Genomic DNA, 21953 nt, shown 5'->3' with positions numbered 1-21953 from the left:
CACATGGCATCATATATTTGACGTATGTATATAATTCACATGGCAGCATATATTTGACGTATGTATATTTCACATGGCATCATATATTTGACATATGTATATTTCACATGGCATCATATATTTGACGTATGTTTAATTCACATGGCATCATATATTTGACGTATGTATATTTCACATGACATCATATATTTGACATATGTATATTTCACATGGCAGCATATATTTGACGTATGTATGTTTCACATGACATCATATATTTGACGTATGTATGTTTCACATGACATCATATATTTGACGCATGTATAATTCACATGGCAGCATATATTTGACGTATATATCTTACAAATAGTGGCATATATATCGACATACATTGTATGAATATTGTATATAATAGCATATATAATTGACGTCTATATATTTTACTTTGTAGCACATATTTCTTGCATGTATATTTCCTACACTGGCACATATTTCTTGCATGCATATTTCGTACAGCGGCACATACTTCACGTATGCATACTTTCATGAGTAGTATGTATCTTTGAACTTATTGTAATTACTCACACAGCCAATCATTGGCCAGAAAAGACAAATATGTATTCAACATATGAGTTACGTGATTCCAGGTCTTTTAGGCTTGTTGCATATACATGTTTAAAAGGGTAGATCTTACATGAGTAAGATCTCCCCCTTGCAACGATAGTGTAAAATATACGCCCCATGCAAACTTTCTATTCAAGGTAATACTGCTTCTACAACTAAAAACCCCCAGCTAAAATACAGATTCATTTCTATTCCATTTTTCGACGACCTTTCATTTTTGAAGGAAGTGTTCGACATTCATTCCATTTATTGGAGGTTACCGTATTCAGGAGTACATCAGTAAAATTCTTTCCCACCAAAATATTTGAGTGCCAGGATTTCAATCCATGTATTTTAAAGCTTGAGTGGCCCTGTAGTTAAAGTCAGATAAACAAAAGCGACAAAAATGTTGTTTCTGTTGAAAGAGGAGCATATTTTTCCATTCTGACTACATCATGAAGATATGATAGAGTGTTCTCCATCGCAGCTAACCATCTGTGGAACGGTCTTCCACTATCACTCAGGATACCTATGGCCACAACAAAGTTCAAATCTGATCTGAAAAGTCATCTCTTTCTGCAAGCCTTTCAATAACTCACACACGTGTACAGCGCCGCTGAGCACCTTCAAGATGGATTATATATATATATATATATATATATATATATATATATATATATATATATATATATATACATATATACATATACATAAACATACATACATAAAAGCGACAATATTATTATTATGTTCATGAATCAGTCATATAGTGATTACAGGTGAGCGTGCAAACACGTGCAAAGGCGGGTCAATTTTTCGCCTTAAAAGCACGGGTACATATAGTACAAAATAAGTAATTACATCGGACATTATTTTGTTCAGTGATGCGACAAATGGAAACGTCATTTGTTTGGGTTGACTGGCTGTGTTTGACATCCTGGCGGGGTGATGAGTCTGTATATCTGGATAGATGTATTAATGATGACCTTTAACCTGTCATCTGGGGTCAATCTGGATACAGAAATGACATTCAAACTGATAAACACCTGTCCGAATATGATCTGGACTATTGAATTCGCCATGACCCCCGAACTTATTGCTAACCCTGACATTACCTTTTACATAGCTGTCATACAGCTGACTATTGCTGACTGCGCATATAAACAAACAAACAAACAAACAAACAAGCAAGCAAGCAAGCAAGCAAGCAAACAAGCAAACAAACAAACAAACAAACAAACAAACAAACAAACAAGCAAGCAAGCAAGCAAACAAACAAACAAACAAACAAACAAACAAACAAACAAACAAACAAACAAACAAACAAACAAACTCCTAGTGACATCCTGATCCACCTCACCATCAGCAGCCACGCACCCATTTACTGCTATGTTCTGATGTAGATGTAAGCTAGAGTTGAAGAGAGTGTCCCAGAGCGGCCTCTCTGTCTATCACGTAATAACCAAATTCGGGGTTCACTCCGGGACAACTCGTTAAGAGGGTGTGAACGTGGGGGCCAGTCTGGAACAACTTATTAGCTGTCACAACAAAGAGTTAATCTACTACTGTGAGTACAAGGTGGCTGCTGAGGCTGTTAGCAAAGTGATAACTTCAGAGTACAAAGTGAGAGTCTGGGAACCATTTATGAAAGTTTGTGTAATCATGCATCTTTAATTTTCTTTTTTTCCGATGTTGATAGCTGCTGGTTTGATTTCTCAGTTAGTTGAGGAGGAAGTTTGTGTAATTATAAATCTTTATTTTTGTGTGTGTTTATCCTTTCGTGTATACATGCTAAAAGGAAGACTTCTGGGTGAATGTTAGTCATATCAGTCATGGCTCTAAAGAGAGTAATTTTACCTGGTAGGCAGAATGGCATAAGTCATGGAAGATCATACCAATACATACCTTTACATATTTACTCTAATTAAATTCTTACATATTTACGCTAAATACATAGCCCAACATATTTAAATTATTACATATCTTCACATACGTGCATGAGTTAAATACCTGTACATAAATTAAATTACATGATTCTTGATATTTGCATTAATTACATAGTTACCTTAACTTGTTAACATTAATTCCATACCTTTGCGACCGCCTCCATGGTGTAGTGGTTAGAGCGTCCGCCCGGAGAGCGGAAGGTCGCGGGTTCCATCCCCGACCGCGTCATACCAAAAAAAGTTAAAATATGGTACTTGTTGGTCCCTGCCTGGCGCAGTATAATGTGTCTGAGTGGGGTATTCATGCTTCACTGCGGCATGGTATCTCAGTGGGCTAGCACTATAAAACCAGCTTAAGTCTGGGCTAGTACAAGTAGCCGCACATACACATACACATGCATGCACATCGTCATATGAGCGAAATATTCTCAAGCACGACGTTAAACCCAATTTCACCTCACCTCACCTCCATTCCTTTACGTATTTAAGTTACACTCCTTTACCTTTTTAGTCTAATTACACCCCTTTACCTATGTACGTTTGCATATCCAATGACCTACATGTGAGAAGAGGTCAAGGACACAAACGACCATGCCGTAATGGCTAATGTCACTGTAATTTCAAATATTTGAAGTATTATTGTGAACAATAAATGATGTCCTTGTTAAGGAACTTTATAATCAGCATGACTGTAAAACAATACCACACATGTTCTAAGTCTCTATTCCCATCTACCCGAGAACGGAAGGTCGCTGGTTGGATCCCTCAGCGCTTCATTTCAAAGACGTTAAAAATGGCACTTGTTGTCACCGTGCCTGTCGCTCGGCATGATGGGATTAGTTAAAACAATCACACGCACAGACGTATCATGTTGTACATAAGTGAAATAATCGTGAACACTTCGTGAAATCTCATTTTATATCACCTCAGTTCTCCCCAGCTACTCGGATTCCCATAGAGAGTATTGAGTATTATGTGGGTTATATCGCTATACATGCCTCTTATACTTTGATGTTTAATGGACACTGCCAGTCAATATTGATGTTTGGTGCCCTGCTCTTTCGGTCGGATTTCTTACGCAATTACATGCAGTGTTCGCTGCCTGGACCGTGTTTGATCTCTGGCTATAAGGTTGGAGAGGTATTTTTCAATATAACGATCGCCCTGGCCTAGCATGCAAAAGGTACCATGTGATTAAAGAGCTTGATCCAAACTCCAGTGAGACATTTATGAGGAAAATGACAAATAATTCGACCTTGTTTTTCTCTCATATATTCATGTGGTTGACTTATTTTGAACATTTCTTATCAGTTAATCAGAAGAAACAACAATAAATGACATACTTCTCATTTCGTTTTATATTGGTAAAATATGAGGTAAAAAACATCAGTTGACAGATAGCTGTCACATTTATTTGATCAGCACTCCTCTGCGGGCTCATGTTTTTTTCGGACTAACTTGAAGTGCATCACAATATTGCAAATCGATTGGCTAATTGCTTTTCCAAGTTCACTGTTTGGGATTAGACATGGCCGAGGTGACAGTGAAATAGCTTCCATATTCTAGAGTCAACATTGCAATATGATCTATGTACACAGGCTGAAACTAACAACCTTTCTATTCCCCTCGCTGGTAATGTGCAATGCACACCTGGACACACCCACCTCGGGTATTGTGGGACTGATGTGGGACAGATAAGCGTATTTAACAACACATCACGGAGTGGAGAGTTGGCTAGCGCTCGGTACAGAGTCTCACATGCCTCTCACAGCTGTCATTTTGTCTCTCACTGAGTGAATCTTTTTCAATGGATGGTCACCTGTGGTGAGTTAGTCCCTTGATTCTTAACAAAAATATCGCGTGTGTGTATATTATCATATATTATATGTGTGTACCGTCTGGTCAAAGATATGCATGTACTTCTTGTCACGTACACATCCCTTGACAAAAATACGTATGTAGACCTAGATGTCAACATGCATACATCCCTTGATAAAGATACGTATGTAGACCTAGATGTCAACATGCATACATGCCTTGATAAAGATACGTATGTAGACCTAGATGTCAACATGCATACATGCCTTGGCAAAGATATGTATGTAGACCTAGATGTCAACATGCATACATGCCTTGGCAAAGATATGTATGTAGACCTAGATGTCAACATGCATGCATTCCTTGATAAAGATGCGTATGTAGACCTAGATGTCAGCATACATACTTGCCTTGATCAAGATACATATGAAGACCTAGATGTCAACATGCATGCATTCCTTGATAAAGATACGTATGCAGACCTAGATTTCAAAATGCATACATGCCTTAACAAAGATACGTATGTAGACCTAGATGTCAACATGCATACATGCCTTGATAAAGATACGTATGTAGATCTAGATGTCAACATGCATACATGCCTTGATAAAGATATGCCTGCATGAATCAAATATATGACCATTTCTCTTGTCATATATGTGAATATATCTCTTGTCAAATATATGAACGCATCTCTTGTCAAACATATGAATATCCCTTTGAAAATATGTGGACATGTTCATTTGCAAATATGTGAACATATCTCTTGTCAAATACATGAGCATATCACTTGTCAAATATATGAACGCATCTCTTGTCAAATATATGAACGCATCTCTTGTCAAATACATGAGCATATCACTTGTCAAATATATGAACGCATCTCTTGTCAAATACATGTATATGAACGCATCTCTTGTCAAATATATGAACGCATCTCTTGTCAAATACATGAGCATATCACTTGTCAAATATATGTGCGGCAGGACATACTTACCCCTTTCGCGAACACCTGGTGTCATCACTGATTTTCAGTGATCCTATAATTTTCACAGCTATTTCCCCTTTACACAAAATGGAATTTATTTCTCAGGATAGTCAAGACAGGGTATTGTTTTGCTGTGAACCTCTATATATATTGTCAAGTCTATGCTCATAATACTTATCAAATGCGTGTACACACCCTTCAACGAATCAATATACCTTGTCATGTCAACTTCGGTATGCACCTGGGCCACAACGACACCGACAACTGAGGGCCTTTTGTATCAATGAATGAAACAACTTCCTTCCTTGAAAGATACTAGTAGTGGATCAGTTAGTAGATAAAGTATTTCGTTACAATCTTTGATCAATTCTAAGGGACACGACTACTTGGCAGTGCTGACATCCCAGATAATTTCTCAGGGGCGTTGTGTCCTAGGCAGTACTCTCACCCCTCATCTGTTCCCAGGGGCACTGTTTCCATGGCAGTACTGATATCCCTAATATGTTCCTAGGGCAGCTGTGTCATATGCAGTACTGACATCTCTGATAATTTCATAGGGGCACTGTTTCCTGGCCAATACTCTCATGCCGGATCTGTTCCAAGGGGCACAATGTCCTCGGCAGTACTCTCATCCCGGATCTGTTCCAAGGGGCACAATGTCCTCGGCAGTACTCTCATCCCCGGATCTGTTCCAAGGGGCACAATGTCCTCGGCAACTCTCATCCCGGATCTGTTCCATCTGTCATCCCCAGTCTGTTCCAAGGGGCACAATGTCCTCGGCAGTACTCTCATCCCTGATCTGTTCCAAGGGGCACAATGTCCTCGGCAGTACTGACATCCCAGTCTGTTCCAAGGGGCACAATGTCCTCGGCAGTACTCTCATCCCTGATCTGTTCCAAGGGGCACAATGTCCTCGGCAGTACTCTCATCCCCAGTCTGTTCCAAGGGGCACAATGTCCTCGGCAGTACTCTCATCCCGGATCTGTTCCAAGGGGCACAATGTCCTCGGCAGTACTCTCATCCCGGATCTGTTCCAAGGGGCACAATGTCCTCGGCAGTACTCTCATCCCCAGTCTGTTCCAAGGGGCACAATGTCCTCGGCAGTACTCTCATCCCGGATCTGTTCCAAGGGGCACAATGTCCTCGGCAGTACTCTCATCCCTGATCTGTTCCAAGGGGCACAATGTCCTCGGCAGTACTCTCATCCCGGATCTGTTCCAAGGGGCACAATGTCCTCGGCAGTACTCTCATCCTGGATCTGCTCCAGGGGGCACAATGTCCTCGGCAGTACTCTCATCCCGGATCTGTTCCAAGGGGCACAATGTCCTCGGCAGTACTGACTTCCCCAGTCTGTTCCAAGGGGCACACTGTCCTCGGCAGTACTCTCATCCCGGATCTGTTCCAAGGGGCACACTGTCCAAGACAGTACTGACATCCCAGATCTGTTCCAAGGACCATACATTCTCACAATCTGACCATTCACCGTCCTGACCATAAACTCTGACCAAACGCCCTGAGCATATTCTGACCAAACTCTCTGATCGAACGCTCTGGTCATCGCTTTTCACCATGCACCTAACCCAACGTACCTACATCGAGCAGTTTTTCATCATGCTTCACTAACAGACCAGTACCTGCACTGAATACCCGTATCATCATCACATGAAGTCAAATTGCATGAACATCCTCCATGCCAAACAAAGACGTCAGTCAGCAATGTTAAAAATTGTCTTCTAAAAAGTGTCTTCTCCTTACAATAATTGTTCCACGATTTATCGACCAAGAAATCTATGTAGAAATGAGTTTTCACAAAAAACAAACAAATTCCGACATATTTTGTCAATCATTCAACATTATTTTTTAACACACACAAAGATTAAATAATATTATAAACTATTTCCCTTGAGAATGTAATACGACAGGATTAAATTACGTCATAGTATTCGGAATATTATGCCAAACATTCCATGCAATACATCATCGTCACAACCACGTCAACACGAGACATTACTGAAGTCAACTGTCACTCGGAAACCTCGCTTCATATTGTACTTTATTTATTTTCCATAAGACCTATCCTAAATTAGACAGTAAACCGTTTGTGGATACCCTCACTCTGCCGCCGTTAGTGATCCTGCAATCTGGTCTGACTGGAATATAATATCTCACATTTCCCCATATCTGACCAAAACAGTCTCCTCTATCGGCTGGCATAGTTTCCTCGCCTACAAGTTCATTTCCAAACCTGTTTGGCCGCCATTTGAGACCGACCACGGGCTAGACACTGACTGTTCTGTTTGCTAAGTATTGTTATATCGACTGATCAACCCAGGGCTTGTGGACAATTTACCGTGTCGAGCACGTAAGTACGTTTTGGAAATAGGACCAAGTTTGGTGAAAAGACCAGGTTATACTTTATTCATGTATTAAGTAATATTCGGAATGGTCTTTTTTCATATATATTTTGCATAACAGTGCTATAATATAGGAACAGTATATGATCGACCCAGATAGACCTCTATCCCCTAAGCGATGTTAACCGGTGCTATGAGTAACTGTCAGTGGTATAGCAATGAAGCTCACATCGTTCGCCGTAGTGTAATGGGCACGCTCGTACACATGTGAGACGACCATCCCATCTCCTGTAAACGTGACATAACAGATCGTTTCGTGCACGTGTCCCTAGAACTGTTGATATGACAGGGACCGAGTTATCCAAGGGGACACAACTCCTGCAGAAGTCAATGAAGTCAGAATGAAATTAAGGGATGAGTTTTTCTTGATTATTATCGCGGTTTGCCTGTACCAGAAATGTGTCCTCTGTATGTGGTTTCACTCAAGTGGTAAACGTCCAATACCTTTATTCTGTACACTTTACTCTGTACACTTTACTCTGTACACTTTACTCTGTACACTTTACTCTGTACACTTTACTCTTTACACTTTACTCTTTACACTTTACTCCTTACTCTTTACGCGGCGTGATATAACTGAAATAATGTCCATAATAGCATGTTATACTAGGCGAGGGACTCCCTAATGAGCAAGAGTCAGTTGGGTTTCCGTGTGACAACATCTCTCCCTAAGGTTGTTTGACTAAAGGGATGATTTGAAATTTCCTTCATGCCGAGCAATATTCCAACAGCTTAAGCATTAGGCGTTTACATTTCACAACTTTGAAGTACAATCGAGCATGCTAAGAGGTCATACGGCTCTTGATCAGAAATAGTTCCATCAAGGTTACAACATTCAAGGCCTCAGTCATTCTTTCAAAACGTTTTATAGGAGCCATGTGGAAAAATGTCGAAATTTGTCGCATCAGTGACAAAAATACTGTCCGATGCAATTCCTTATTTTGATTGTACAATCCCGATATTTCTCAGGTCAACAAATGACAAACCTTTGCATGTGTTTATGACGTTCAACATTTCGTGAACACCGGTATCATCATAATTTTATAGTGATGCTTAAGTGATGCTTAAGTGATGCTTAAGTGATTTAGTGATTCACATGCTCAAGATGTAATTGAAATTGTACAATCGACTCCGGCTTAGTAGACATAGTTTATAGATGTTCAAACGGTTTTTGTGTAACGCCACTTTTAACACTATTCCAGTTATATCACGGCCTGTCAAATTTGAGCGGAACTTCCGAACTGATACAGACCTTAGGCATTTAGTACTATGGTGAAACCCACGTATGGTGCTGAAAACCTAAAAACACAATTCTGGCGAACCAGGATTCGAATTTAAGTTTTTGACTTACCCAAGGGACGCAACTCTGCGTGTCCTGGTGTTCTGGTACTTGATTGGACGCGACGCCATTTATCATCTTCTTCGGCTAGACAGACGTTAGGACATTGAAATGTACATTTTATGATAGGTCTGTTTATTTCATAGAAACGACAAAACTTAAGAATCTCTGCTAAAAGCAGAATCGATTGTACCCTTCTAACTACATTATAACCATGCCTCCGAAACTGCCTACCCAAAATTGAAGCGAGGCAACCCTTGATTTGTCATCACACCCATGTCTGTTTCATATTATCAATCACATTGTTACTTCGATAATTTAAAACTTTATTCTTAATTTCATTTCGTCTTAGGGTTTTCGAAAACATCATGTCAACCGAGTGATTTATTTAGAAGCTTAAAATATACACATTATGGCCCTTCCACAATGTACTCTAGACGTCACGTGTACAGGCGTTGTGTGTAGACGTCGTATGGGGAGGGGGAGAGAGGAACGGGAGGGGGATCAGGGAAGTGATGCGACGCACGTCTCACATTTCTAGACAAAAACATGGTTAGAATATTACAGTGGCAATAACATTCATAAAACCCTCAGCACTCAGTAACCCAAGTCTATGCCTCGTCCTGTCAAAATATTATGCAAATGGGATTATAGATATTATGACTCAGGCTATGAGTCAAAACGCAAATGTCTGTCACAAGAAATATGTTTCAAGATATTGGTTTAAAAAATCCTTTCAGACAAGACATACAGTACGTGTACAACATAAAAAGTATTAAAAACATAAATCAATATCATAGATGTAGCCGTAATCACTTTTAACGTGTTGTAAAAGTATTGTGTAAAATGTCCAACTCTTTTGAATATTATACGCTGTTAAATCATTTGTGTACATACGAAAATCATTATTGACATCAAAGAGAACAACTATTGTTGAGGATTCAGCACTGAGAACAGTTCTGGCTTCGTGACCTCGGGCACGGAAACAAGGATCTTGTCATCGTTTAACCTTCAGTGCTACACGCCACGTGCTGCTCGCCGCTGTCCTAGGTTGTTCTCACTTATCGCGGAAATGAAAATAAATATTCAAGGCTATCGTAACATTAAAACTCCGTTGACAAGGTGTTTTGCCTCTGGGTGTTAGAGATTTGTATGTTATTGACAACAACACGTGTATTCTTGCTGGTGTGTAGTGTAGGAGTCTGTGTGGGATCTGTGCTCAGTGTGACGTAGATCTCACATTATCAGTTGTACTCACCAGACCGATGTCAGATCTGTGCTCAGGGCTCAGTGTGAAGTAGATCTCACATTATCTTGTACTCACCAGACCGATGTCAGATCTGTGCTCAGCGCTCAGTGTGAAGTAGATCTCACATTATCTTGTACTCACCAGACCGATGTCAGATCTGTGCTCAGGGCTCAGTGCGAAGCAGATCTCACATTATCTCTTGTACTCACAAGACCAATGTCAGATCTGTGCTCTTGTACTCACATTATCTCTTGCACTCACAAGACCAATGTCAGATCTGTGCTCTTGTACTCACAAGACCAATGTCAGATCTGTGCTCAGGGCTCACATTATCTGTTGTACTCACCAGACTCAACTGAGCTTATTTGAAAACCAGCCAGAAAGATATGTAATTATCAGAACTCTGTACCAGGCTTAATGTGAAGGAGATCTCACATCACCATCAGCTTGATAGGTATGGATGTACATGGCATGTCAATATCACAGCTCTGTACCAGGCTTAATGTGAAGGAGATCTCACATCACTGTCAGCTTGATAGGTATGGATGTACATGGCATATCAATATCAGAACTCTGTACCAGGCTTTATATGAAGGAGATCTCACATCATTATCAGCTTGATAGGTATGGATGTACATGGCATGTCAATATCAGAACTCTGCACCAGGCTTAATGTGAAGGAGATCTCACATCATTATCAGCTTGATAGGTATGGATGTACATGGCATGTCAATATCAGAACTCTGTACCAGGCTTTATATGAAGGAGATCTCGCATCATTACCAGCTTGATAGGTATGGATGTACATGGCATGTCAATATCAGAACTCTGTACCAGGCTTTATATGAAGGAGATCTCACATCACTATCAGCTTGATAGGTATGGATGTACATGGCATGTCAATATCAGAACTCTGTACCAGGCTTAATGTGAAGGAGATCTCACATCATTATCAGCTTGATAGGTATGGATGTACATGGCATGTCAATATCAGAACTCTGTACCAGGCTTAATGTGAAGGAGATCTCACATCATTATCAGCTTGATAGGTATGGATGTACATGGCATATCAATATCAGAACTCTGTACCAGGCTTTATGTGAAGGAGATCTCACATCATTGTCAGCTTGATAGGTATGGATGTACATGGCATATCAATATCAGAACTCTGTACCAGGCTTAATGTGAAGATCTCACATCATTATCAGTTTGGTAGGTATGGATGTACATGGCATGTCAATATCAGAACTAGGTACCAGGCTTTATGTGAAGGAGATCTCACATCATTATCAGCTTGATAGGTATGGATGTACATGGCATGTCAATATCAGAACTCTGTACCAGGCTTAATGTGAAGGAGATCTCACATCATTATCAGCTTGATAGGTATGGATGTACATGGCATGTCAATATCAGAACTCTGTACCAGGCTTAATGTAAAGGAGATCTCACATCATTATCAGCTTGATAGGTATGGATGTACATGGCATGTCAATATCAGAACTCTGTACCAGGCTTAATGTGAAGGAGATCTCACATCATTATCAGCTTGATAGGTATGGATGTACATGGCATGTCAATATCAGAACTCTGCACCAGGCTTAATGTGAAGGAGATCTCACATCATTATCAGCTTGATAGGTATGGATGTACATGGCATGTCAATATCAGAACTAGGCACCAGGCTTAATGTGAAGGAGATCTCACATCATTATCAGCTTGATAGGTATGGATGTACTTGGCATGTCAATATCAGAACTCTGGCACCAGGCTTAATGTGAAGGAGATCTCACATCATTATCAGCTTGATAGGTATGGATGTACATGGCATGTCAATATCAGAACTAGGCACTGGGATTACTGTCAAATGTACATCGCTATCAGACAGCTGACCATTTTCACTGTGTCAGTGTCAGTTCTGTACACCTTTGATGTCAAAGTGAACTTATTTTGTCATCTGCTACGATTGTATTTATCATGTCAATGGCAGATTTACCCTCTTAGCCTACATACAGTTGAGTATATTTTGGTATCAGTCAGATAGGTATAAATGCATTTGTCATGTCAATATCAGATCTGTGTGCCAGGCATAGTGTCAAGGAAATCTCAAACCGTTATCCGTTTGATAGGAATGATTGTGTTTACCATGTGAATGTCAGTGTGTAAATACTACCCCTCCATCAGGAAGACGTCCACAGATAGCTCCGGGCCAGGATCACATACTAAATATACCTATTGTATAAATGAATGTTCAAAACCCTCAGGGGCGGTGGGGTAGCACAGTGGTTAAAGCGTTCGCTCGTCACGCTGAAGACCCGGGTTCGATTCCCCACATGGGTACAATTTGTGAAGCTCATTTCTGGTGTCCCCGACGTGATATTGCTGGAATATTGCTAAAAGCGGCGTAAAAGTAAACTCACTCACTCACTCAAGACACTCTGGTTGGATATGTACACATTCACGAATAGGTCGTATGCAGGAGTATAACGAAGGCAAAATGTGTTAATAGCGCCAAATAATAAATTCTGTCATAAAAAAGTTATGGCTTCATGCTCTGCAGGTGTACAATCGCTAGTCATGTTTGGCGAATAAGTATAAACATCGTCAAACTATTAGCAACGAATGCCCACAGTGTAATGATCCTATCTCAGCTTGAAGACACATTTATCTAGTACTACTTTACAATTCATATATCTTGTATATTACATGTCTGATAGAGACACCCGGTGGGATCTATTTACCCGCACGTTTACGTCAAAAACTCTACTTTGTTTATTCCAATATAAAACAAACATTGAAAAGAATGGGTAGATATTTGAACGATCACAACTGGTGAGATTTAAGTAGGTATCCTTGAGTGCTCAGTGTTACATGACACTGTATATGGACTTGTGTCGGTGCCAGAGTCTAGCTGGAGCTCCGTACAATGTTAATTGAGTACATTGCCTGCTGTAGCTTGACATACTGCCAATGTCATATAGGTAATACTCTAATAGTTCCTCAGCTCCACACAGCGCTAACAGAGAACATTACACTCAGACGTTGACACAGTGCCAGAGCTCCTTACACCATTGAAGTCTATCTATGGTTTACACTCTGTGACCGTTCTGTTCCTTGTGTTTGGCCGCAGAATCAAAGAATGATTTCTGAAGAGTTTCTGTTGCCCGATAAGTTAGATAATTGCCATGGAATTTGTAATTTACAGGTTGTCTGGGGACGCTCGTTTATTCAGATGGTTTCTGTCATAATAATATATGACTCGTTGACAAAGTATGTTTTAAGATATGTACGTTTATACGGTAACTGATACGTGTGTGGTGATTACAAAATGTGTATCATTACGTTACGTCATAATGTAAGCATGTAAGCATTGTAACCTTACGTCTGTCCATAATCTGATCGGCTTCATTAAAATTCAAACCACGTTGAAAATCTTTGTATGACACATATGTCAAAGATTATTAAATGTCATTAAACTCCCCAACAATGGAAAATGTGAATGTGATTATGTTAAAAACATGACAATATGTGCCGAGGGCTATTTTTTCCCTACATTCATGTTTTGTCAATCGATGAATTATATCAAGCAGGAAGAAATATGTAAGATTGGACAATAATTGGTATCCTTCGATTCCTTTTCGTGAATATGAAGCAGATTTGTGTTCTGGTATTCAGAGCCACAGCTGGCCTCGTGAGAAGCTAAACAAACTAGTTATGCGTGGAGCAAATTTTAAAACCATTTTGTGTGCTTTCATGCGTGTGGCTGGTGTCACGTGGTTTGCTGGAGTTCTTCTCAGAGGAAGGGGGCTTGAGACTGTAGGGCACGTATTTATGTCTGTACCTATCTCACCTGTGTGGACAGCGTTGTAAGCAGGTAGGTCTCACCTGTAATATTACCTTAAAATCAGGCAGGTTATGCAGAGTTACCTGGGGCGTGTATTCGCCTAGCATTAATGTTGAATTGTTACACCTGAGTTTGTGGCCCACATATTTCCCGTGTGTAGCCTTGTATGAAGGGGTACGCTGTCACCAGTGTAATGTTTCAGCATGAGTTACACTCAGCTGTAAAAGTCCCGCTGGTTTCCTCATAGTTGTCTCTAATTCATGTAATATATGTCTTGTTTGCAACTGTTATGGGTGATAAGTATTAATTCATATCTTGTTTACTATTAAACGAGACTTTACTCAAAGTGGCGTTTAATACGTAAGAGACCAGTCAGTTTGAAGTGTCTATTGAAACAGATCTCTCTCACTCTCTGTCTCTCATTGTGTCCCTCTCTCTATCTCTCTCTCTCCCTCTCTCTCTGTCCCTAGCTCTCTCTGTGTCCCTCTCTCTGTGTCCTTCTCTCTGTTTCCATCTCTCTCTTTCTCGCTATCCGTCCTCTCTACTATCTGTCCTATCTCTATCTGCCCCTCTCTCCTTGTCTCTCTGTCCCTATCTCCTCTCTTTCTGTTCCTCTCTCCCTGCCTCGCTCTGTCGATCTCTCTCTACCTGTCTCTCTTTCTCTCTGTCTGCCCCTCTCTCTTCTATCTGTCCCTCTCTCCCCTCTCTATCTGCCCCTCTCCCCCTGTGTGTCTGTCCATTTCCCTCTCCCTGTCCATCTTCCCTAGCCCCTCACTCATTCTCTATCTGTCCCTCTCTATGTATATATAAGTCCCTCTCACTCTACCTGTCCCCTTCTTCTCCCCTCTCTCTCTCTGAGTCTCTCTATGTCTTTCAGTGCAGATATGTTATGGTATAGAAGCCAGAACACAACCACTCTCGAATATGTAACATAATTTTGTCACCATTCTATAAAGGGACACCTCGTTATTCCGGACACGGTACCACCAAACCATTATTAATCGGAATGTTATATAATCCATGTATATGTTTACTTTAAGCCTCGGGGACATTGGTCAGTGCTCCTCAGATAAAACACCATGCTGTATTGTGACGACATGTTAGGCAACGACACGCAACAATTCATCGTACATTTATAGCCTTTGCAATCTAGCCCATTAATCTGATATCACACACTGAAATGAACAACAGACCACCCCCTGCACCTACCAGCTCCAAGCCAAGAGCTGAACACCAGCACGCAATGGTTCCAATCTAAGTAACAGAACCATGCGTAACCTTCTACCTGTACCGTGATGTATATAAATTAATTACACATATATACGTAAGTCTACAATAGAACAAGTTACCAAAAGAGTGAGTGAGTGAGTGTGGTTTTACGTCGCTTTTAGCAATATTCCAGCAATATCACGGCAGGGGACACCAGAAATGGGCTTCACACATTGTACCCATGTGGAGAACCGAACCGGGTCTTCGGCGTGAAGAGCCAACGTTTTAACTACTAGGCTACCCCACGGTCCCAGTGTCCAATAGAAGTGTACATATACTTTGTATACTTGTAAACAGGTCCTGTAATTGGCAGGTGTTATTCCTTGCCTCAGTTAAATGCAGTAGTTATTGTCAGTATAATTGCTGGGCTATCCCATTCTTTATTTCCTGTTTCACATAATTGATGGTTAAATGTGTGAACCTATCAGTACTTCAAATTAAGTCTCATTACACCTGTCTAATAATATATGTGACTATTGTCAGTCTTCAATGTATTTCCACCCATGCAAGGCAAAGAGCATCATTTGGACACACTTATTTCCATTGACCCATTAATGCAACCTTTGTCAGTATAGTTTTCTTAACGCCCATTTCTCTAATGTTGACGTTTTGATGCATCTCTGAAGATGTAGGTGTGTTTTCTCTGACCAACAAATCGTTCGTCAGGTTCTCACATCTTGCATCATCGCCATTGTGTTATAAACACTTGTCGGATTCCTTCAATGAACTTTTGCTCCATTGTAGAAGGGCTTTCGCGTGTTCATTGAAGCAATGGTTTTGCTTCTTTATGCTTCTTTATTCTTTATTCAGTTTCTAATGATCTTGGTTGAAAACAGGTCAACATACCTCTTCTACTAGTAAGGTCAGGATCATTGTGTGTTAAAACACACTTTATCGATATTGGAATATCGGAAATACCTGTGTCACCTAGATACACCAAGCCTCTACAGCCTTTGGACTAGTACTGACCACACACACTATTAAACACTCACAATATCGGCTTGTGCTGAAAACATGACCTGGTGATAAAGGTTAATTAATTCACATTCACGCTTGCCTTCCCTGACAGGTACGTTTAGACTGAAGACTGGTTACACAGGTGCGATTCCAGGTAACGAAGACTAATAACAACTGTTTTAGATTATATAGACAATATTATTGGGATTTTAAGTGAGAATATGTCACTTTGCAGCGACGTGTCTTAGCTAGGGGCGCCTGTATCATAATCTGTATCTGTTTCATTGGAAATGTGTATAATCCTAAATAATGTATGATTCCAGACAATGTCATAAAATATGTGTCAAATCTGACTCAGTCAGTAAATATGTAGGTAGAAAATATAGCAACAGCATATGCAGTTGGTAGATCAAGACAAATGTCTTTGTGTTGATTTTTCTGACGTAATTATTGAATATGCCAGCTACTCCAAATGACAGTCGATGGAAACAGTTTCTCTCTGGGAGCAGTACAATTTCGTTGTTTTTTTTTTCATAACTCAGTTTTACCCTTGTCATCCTGTATGTAAAAAAGTTTTCCGTCACGATTCCTTGTGGAATACACATGTAATGAACTGGGCCTAACCCTGAAGTCCTGCTGGGTCTACACAATGACGTTTACCGTTATGATGACTGCATTTTACAATCAGTAGGAAATACAACTACACATGTACTTTCATTTATGTCCAAGTTATGTTATATTAAACTACGGAATACGAAAAAGTAATATTTATTAGTAATCCATTTATAAACATCTGCATCGCTAGTTCGCCTTTCACGCCCATAGGAAATTGTTAAGGAGGATAATCGAGGTTTCTCTTTGATGACGAATTTTTAAGGACATACATATATAATAGCTTATATTCTTGAACATATTCCTGAACAAATCGTTGTGGTTATAACCTACAAAGTCACATTGGCACACTTTTCAATAACATCTGTCATAACAATAATAATAATACCGTTGATACCCCTTCGGAACTCAGTGACCTATATAAATGGTCTTTTAAGCACATTGTACTTTGATGAGGGTCTTCAGCCTCATGATTTCTGTAAGAGAACCCTAGGCTACCATGTCATGGCGAGGCAGTCAAACTACACAATACATGCTTTGTGTTCCTGTGGTGTTGGTCACGTATTGATGTCAACGATTATCTGGCCTAATGACCACCAGTGACCACTCGTGGTGACCAATATACCTCGTCCCAGTAGGAGTGACCGATATGAAGCTGTCACGTACAGCCATCAATAGGCATCAATAACAAAGGTAGAGGTCATTTTAACATTGCCACATCATCCCTCTTGGCTGAGATTCAACCTGACAATGATAAGAAGGTAACGCGATAAGATCTCAATCTTCTTGTCCCGAGCGTTTTAAGAGGGATCGATTTGATATAATAGGAAAGATATGATAGTTTGACGTGAACGAAACCGCTTCCTGAACATGATCAATCATTCTTGACAGTATGATTATTTTGATATATTAAGATCAAATGATGCAATAATTATATGCAGCAGTAAAGGCGATCCAGAAGTGTTTTATTTGAAGCCAAACCCGTGTTTAGGAAAAGAATAGGTTCCTAGCACTGATCTACTTTTCACCCAAGGTGACGTCATTGATCTGGTAATCGGGTTCGGTAACTTGGTTGAGTGTGTGTCATCGTGACCGGTCGGCGTGTTTTGTTGCTCATAGTATCAGCCCCTGGTTTGTCTGTTTAATGTATAACGACAATAGAACATCTGTATATCTTCATCTAGCATCTAAAGATGGGTTGACATCAGGTATTTTCTCACAACACCGGGTGTTTGCAGATGCTTCACCCCTCTCTCCTGTGCTGATGTGTCACATAATTTTGAATATGATTACTGTTAAATGAATACGAAAAGTTACATTTATTTTGTAAATTTATTTTTTGATGGTTTTAGGTATTTGTAAAAATATATCACCAAGGATAACAAATTAAACTCATACTGTAAAATACGTCTAATATTTAATTTGTTTTATTTACCTTTACTCTTTTCGACAATAATGAATACAAAACAAAAATATTTTGCAACACTGAAAACCTAAATACGGAATTGATATGAAATTAGTATTTGTTTTTATTGTTGGTTGCCTACGTGTATTTGTTTACGTTTACTTCACGCACTCACGAACTCGAAACCACATCACAGAAAGCTGAATCAATTAGAACGCTTCAGGTAACATGTACCTATCAATAAGGCAGGAATGTGTTCTACATGCTTGTAATAATCGTTTAGTGTTCACTGTATACGCAGATACAGGTCCCACCAACTATTCCACACGAATGAGTCCTGTAAAGATTAAAGCATGTGTCCTCAGATGAACACAACCATAGCGAGTTTTATGACGAACACTTATGTCGGTGTTCTGATTTGATTGCTCGTGCAAAACATGAGTTCTTTTATGTGGGGGATGATCTGTAATTATGGGTTTCGGGACCTACATTCCTGGAGAAGATCGTGGAGAGTTTGTACTGCTGGTTTATTCAACCGTTGACGATAGATCAGCTTTTATTGTCGCGGGCATGCTAACCACTGCTGTAGTCGCAGCGGGAGAGATTGTTATTGTTGCTGCTCCTATAATCCAACTTATACAAGCTTTTGACACGAAGTAGATACAACCTTTATCACCCCAGTTGTATTTGAAACATATATGTAAAGCGTATGTCATTAAAACGAAACTCGCAGTGACATTACTTCGTGGAAATTACCAGTAAGATTATATTTATGTTCGTCACGATTTATGATGTAATGAAATGTCAGCTGTAGTTTTCAATTCCAGTCTTCTTTGAGTGGCATTTTAGAAAATGGGAAGTAAAATATTGACAAACTGTATGGATAGCGTAATAATAGAAGGTGTTGTCCAATGTCAATATTGGAAGTTTCCAATCAGCTTTGTGTGATAATGAATGGTAGTAATGAACTGGTCGATTTGTGTCGACTCCCTGACAGGTACGTTTAGACTAAGAACCATGCTACTCACGGTTTTGCTTGGAGGTCTTTTTCCTGTAATACGGAATTATCTGTATGTAATAGCAGTACAGTAGTTAAATCCTGAAAAAATGATTCTTTAAATAATCAGCTTTGTTTTGTAAACAAGTTAGGAGCAAAGAGTAGTTGTAATCATCGTTCGATATGAATAACTCCAGTGAAAAACAGTTTCTGGCATGAAAGAGACTGGTCCATTTGGTCTTCACCCTGATTGAATTACCACGCATTAGACTGACTGGTTTTGCTCTGTAGTTTGGTTTTACGTTGTTTTGTTAATAACCAATCAACATCGTTGAGAAACGAAATGGGCTTCAACATTATCTATTAGGAGAGTCTGGCCAATCAACACCTTCGAGATGAACAGGCCAACGCTTTAACCACTGAGATGAAGGCCCCTCACCCCCTCGACGCATTAGAAGAATACTTAGCTTGGATGAACAAAACCCAGTTAGAAATAGAAAAATAAATAAATTTAATTTAACTAAGGTTGAAACAAAATGGAATTCAGACAGGAATCTGTAAGGAAAAAGGGAATCTGTGTTTCGAAATGTTTATGGTGTTTATCCCTTTGGTCCTGGATTGTACTAGACGACTCTCCGTCTGTTTACATGTACTGTGTATCTTCAGAAACAATTATTAAATCATAAAGTCTTTATGTCCTTATAAAGCCACTGACAATGTTCTTTATGTTGCAAGTGGGTGATGGATCATAAAGACATAAAACTCGTGTTGGACGTTTTGCCGCTGACCAATGGCTCATAAGCAACGTATTGTGCCCCTGTTTGAGAAATCGTGTGATGTCCTATCAGACATGTATACTTAAACACAGAACCCGACACGTTTGAAGTCGGTGTCTGGGGCGGCCTGCCGGACGACGTGTGTACAATAGCGACATTGATTGAGCGATGTTGGATGTGTGGTCTGTGCCAAGGCGAAGGTTTTAGTCCTTAGTTATTGCATCGAGTGAATAGAAGCACAGATATAATGTTCGTGGGTCGCCAACAGGGACTAAGATTACCTTTCTAATGCCTTGGAAGAAGGCAATTCTGAGATTTCACCGATTTCGGTATAATGTTTGCATTGCCAAGCTCATTTGATGAATTCTTTTTGGTTTTAGCATCGCAATGTCGGAATACACTAGGTCCCGTGTCCACTCTTTGTCCAGTAGGGAAAGCTATTTAAATGCTTGAATTTGTCCGTGTTTACGAATAACTGACTGAAGCTAGTAGATTATACTATACAAACGTGGGCAGACTGACCACGTGTACCTTTTGTCACGCCATGTGGTCTAGGTCAAATGTCAAATATTTGTTTACTCTCCATCAACTTTTAAGGAAGGCTTTAAAAAGATCGGCGTAAGAGAAGGCATTTTCACCTGTCCTCTAAGCGAGTACTTGCTGTTTAACGAACATGACATTACTTCATGCTGATCCGTTAATCAACATTTTTTTGTAAAAAGAAGCCAAACAAATCCATTGTCATATAAAACTCTAACCTTACCCACAGGTACGATTTAATGGTAATTTTTTCAACTCAAATCATTTTAAATTGTCGTGAAAGCTACGAAAAATAATCATATTCCCTCATCAAACGAGTTAGTTGTACGATTCCAAATATATCAATAATTTACGAATCCCTATCGAATAGTCGTTATTCGAGGTGTTTGCCACACCCGTCATAAACACACGCAAAGGCTTCTCAACTGTCCACAGAACAAACCCGATCATTTTACTTGGAATGGTATGTAGAGTTTATTTTTGCTGTTGTCAAAGTGTGGCAAGGGTATTTATGTGTGCTAGAAAGTAAAATCCATTCGCCAATCTTAAACAGTAATATCATCACAGTAAACTATACTTTTGCTGTTGTTAAAGTGTGTCAAGAGTGTTTATAAGAAACAGTGATATGAGAAAGAAACAGTGATATCTATCATCACAGTATAGTGTTTGCGACATCTTCATTAATGCTTGTACCGTTCACTATAGTTGCCATGTTTTATGTTGGCGAATGTAGGCTTCCATAACTTGACAGATATATGACGTGTAATGCTTTATTACAACACAGGTGACGTTAAGTGGAATGTGCTGAGACACGCAACACCCTCACATCCATAGGAAGTGTTGCCGTCCTGACAAATAGTTGAAGCTGACATGTTGAAATATTGTAAACAAGTCTTGCAGATAGATATGGAATCCTAGAAGGGACGTTGTTGACACGTTTGCTTGTTCTTGTAAGGGCGACAACGCAAAAAGAATCCCCAGATGTCCCGTCTGGGATTCCATAGATAGTGACATACTGATCCACGTCATTACTGGGGCTTTATATGTCGATTCCTGCCATGGCCATGTTTATAATATATTTATGAGAAAATAATTGCAAATCAATATCAACAATTATCGCTTATTGCTTCAGCTCCGGGTTTATCACAGGGAATCTGACATTATCAATAATGTACCAACTGAAACGGTTCACCTGCAACATCTTGTATCAATAGATT

General features: G+C 39.7%; 1 protein-coding gene across 3 annotated transcripts in view; it reads left to right on the top strand.

Moving 5' to 3' along the window:
- Positions 1-21953, top strand: part of LOC124289265 — a 49466-nt gene that overhangs the window by 4777 nt on the left and 22736 nt on the right. The window contains exons 1-2 of one of the 3 annotated variants that reach the window (XM_046725874.1): positions 14149-14210; positions 16519-16560. The exons of 1 other annotated variant lie outside the window; for it this stretch is intronic. The gene's annotated coding sequence lies outside the window, so the exon portion shown is untranslated. Of the gene's footprint in view, positions 1-14122; positions 14211-16518; positions 16561-21953 lie in introns of those variants that run through there. One more of the 3 variants, XM_046725872.1, reaches the window with a different exon arrangement.

Source organism: Haliotis rubra, unplaced genomic scaffold (genome assembly GCF_003918875.1).
Source record: "Haliotis rubra isolate DU_JTF1 unplaced genomic scaffold, ASM391887v1 Scf438, whole genome shotgun sequence".
Classification (NCBI taxonomy): Eukaryota; Metazoa; Mollusca; class Gastropoda; order Lepetellida; family Haliotidae; genus Haliotis; species Haliotis rubra.
This window is presented reverse-complemented; position numbering and strand designations above follow the sequence as displayed.